Source organism: Beta vulgaris, chromosome 2, assembly GCF_026745355.1.
Source record: "Beta vulgaris subsp. vulgaris cultivar EL10 chromosome 2, EL10.2, whole genome shotgun sequence".
Lineage (NCBI taxonomy): Eukaryota > Viridiplantae > Streptophyta > Magnoliopsida > Caryophyllales > Amaranthaceae > Beta > Beta vulgaris.
In genome coordinates this window covers 45,020,477-45,023,771 of record NC_079203.1, presented here as the reverse complement: position 1 = coordinate 45,023,771, position 3,295 = coordinate 45,020,477, and positions in this window count along the sequence as shown.

The window sequence follows — 3,295 nt, the reverse complement described above, 5'->3', positions numbered from 1 at the left end:
TCCTAAAATCACATCAGCTTCCCCCAAATCTTTCATCTCAAATTTTGAAGACAGAAAAGTTTAGTATCATTAACCACCTTTAAGTTGTTACCAAAAATCAGCATGTCATCCACATAAAGACATATAATCACACAATCTGATCCTATCAATTTTGAATAAACACAAGAATCAGAATTGTTTACAATGAAACCATTTGACACCACAGTACTATCAAATTTTTCATACCATTGTTTTGGTGCTTGTTTGAGACCATATAAGGACTTCCTCAATTTGCACACTTTATCTTCTTGACCTAACACCACGAAACCCTCAGGTTGAGACATGTAAATCTCCTCCTCTAAGTCACCATTCAGGAAAGCAGTCTTAACATCCATCTGATGTATAACTAAGTCATGAATAGCAGCAAGAGCAAGCAGGGTCCTAATAGTGGCTATCTTAGTCACAGGAGAATAAGTGTCAAAGTAATCTAGTCCTTTCCTCTGAGTGAAGCCCCTGATGACAAGCCTAGCTTTAAACCTCTCATAGTTCCATCAGGTCTCAATTCTTTTTAAAGATCCATTTACTATCTATGGTCTTTGATCCCTTAGGTAAGTCAGTCAACTCCCAAGTAGAGTTAGACACTATGGAATCTAACTCGCTCTTAATGGCCTCTTTCCAAAAACTGGCATCCACAGATCTCATTGCCTCATCAAAGGTCTTTGGGTCCTCTTCTATCATGAAAGCATAAACTAGTTCATCACTCAACAAGTCAACACAAGAACTTTCAGATAGAAAAGCAGTAACAAAATCAGAACCGAAGTCTTTTGCTACTCTAGGTCTCTTACTTCTCCTAGGCTCATCTACGACAGAAGAACTACTAGCATGCATGTCAACTGAACTACTACTCAAAGTCAAATCAGGATACATAGCAGAAAACAACATCATGCGTAGAACAAGTAGATAAATCAACAGCAGGAGAAGAACAAGAAGGCACAGATGCAACATCACCTTTTTTCAAAGGAAAAACATGTTCAAAAAACTCAGCATCTCTGTACTCACAGATAGACCTATCACTCAAAGACATGAATCTATAGCAGCATGAGCATAACCAATGAAACAGCATCAAAAGTCTTAGGTCCAGTTTGACTTTTATAGTCAGGTAGCCCAACTTTGGCTAGACACCCCCACACTCTCAAGAAACTTAAGTTTGGAGGATAACCCTTCCATAGCTCATAGGGGGTCTTATCTAGCTTTTTTGTGAGGTACTCGGTTAAGAACATGACAGGCTGAAAGAACAGCTTCCCCCACATTTCATCAGGCAACCCAGAACTTACAAGCATAGCATTCATCATATTTTTCAAGGACCTATTTTTCCTTTCAGCTATACCATTTTGTTGGGGTACATAAGGAGCACTAAGTTCATGAATGATTCCCAATTTCTCACAATGGTCATTCCAAGAGAAGTTCTCATATTCTCTACCCCTATCAGACCTAACCCTCTTGATTTTCCTATCAAGTTGGTTTTCTACCTCGGCCTTATACTTCAAAAAAGCTTCCCCTGCCTCACTTTTGGTCTTAAGAAGGTATAACTTAGTGAACCTCGAGTAATCATCAACAAAGGAAATATACCAGAATTTTCCTCCTCTACTTCTAGTGTTCTGAAAGTCAGCTAAGTCTGTATGAACCAATTCTAGAAGTTGGGTGGTCCTTTGAGTCACGTTTTGCAAGGTTTCTTGGTAAATTTTGCTTCAACACAAATAGGACACTTAGAAAACTCGGTTGAGGACAGATTAGGAATCAATTCTAAGGTCCTTAGTCTCTTAATAGAAGCAACATTCACATGTCCTAATCTACCTGCCATAAATTTAAAGACTCAGCAATATAAGCAGAACCACAAACAGTTTTATTAATAGCAGATACAGAAGAAGCAACATTTAAAATAAACAAACCCCCACTCAGATACCCTTTCCCCACAAATTCCCCCCCACGAGTCATTACAACCTTGTCAGCCTCAAAAACAATTTTCAAACCAGCTTTGTTTAACAAGGCACCAGACACTAGGTTACGACGCATAGTAGGAACATACAAGACATTTGAAAGGGAGAGGGTTTTTCCAGAGGTAAGTTTTAGAGTGACCTTTCCATGTCCAAGCACTCCAGCAGTTGCTGCGTTCCCCATGTAGACGCACTCACCTTCTGTTGCATCCTGGAAGTCATGGAGCAGCTCCTTGTTCGAACAGAAATGCCTTGAAGCCCCGGTGTCCAGAATCCAGTCAGAACGATTTTCGACCAGATTTGCTTCAACAACCACAGCAGCAATAACTTCATCCGAAACAGCAAGGTTAGCTTGAGGAGTTTCTTTTTGGACAGAACCTTGGCGTTGAGGCATTGGTAAGCCTTATGATCAGGCTTTCCACACACATAGCATACAAAAGTCTTCTTTTGAATCTTACCACTTGGTTTGTTCACTTTTCCTTGCTTCTTACCCTTGTTGAACACCTTCTTACCCTTACCCTTGAACTTGTCAGAACCTGGCGCAGCACAGATTCCACCAGATTGCTTTGGTAACATTGACAAGAACCGAGTCCTGATTATCCTTAATTCGGTTGGCCTCTTCGATCCTCATATGACTGATTAGATCCTGAAGAGACAGGAACTCTTTCCTATGTTTCAGATTGTTACGGAACTCCCTCCAGGAAGGAGGAAACTTTTCCAGCAGAACATTGGCCTGAAAACCTCACAAATTTTCATGTCCTCATTTAAAACATCAGCACACAGATTCTCATAGACATGAACTTGGTCCATGACAGGTTTGTCATCAACCATTTGGAAAGCAGCCACTTTCCTACAACGTATTTATGTTTCCCAGCATCATCAGCCCCATATTTTTTCTCAAGGGCCTCCCAAATCAGTTTAGATGACTTATGAACCATGAACAAATCAAACAAATTATTAGTCATCAGATTAAGGAGATGGAAACGAACTGTTTTATTATCTTTTTCATATTTCAGAATTTTATCACTAGTAGAAAAACGACCATTTGCGTCCCCTGATTTGCGTCGCACTGAAACGGAAATGACGCAAAAGGGTAATTTGCGTCGCACGCAAAGAAGAGTGCGACGCACATCATGGGTAAATGAGCACCAATACGAGCTATATGCGTCGCACGTACCATAGGTGCGTTGCAAAAGCCTAATGTGCGTCGGACCACCTGGCACATACGACGCAAATCATGTTCTCCTTGAAAAAGGAAAATTCCATTATCTGCGTCGCACTGTATTTTAGTGCGTTGCAAAAGCCCAATGTGCGTCGGATGA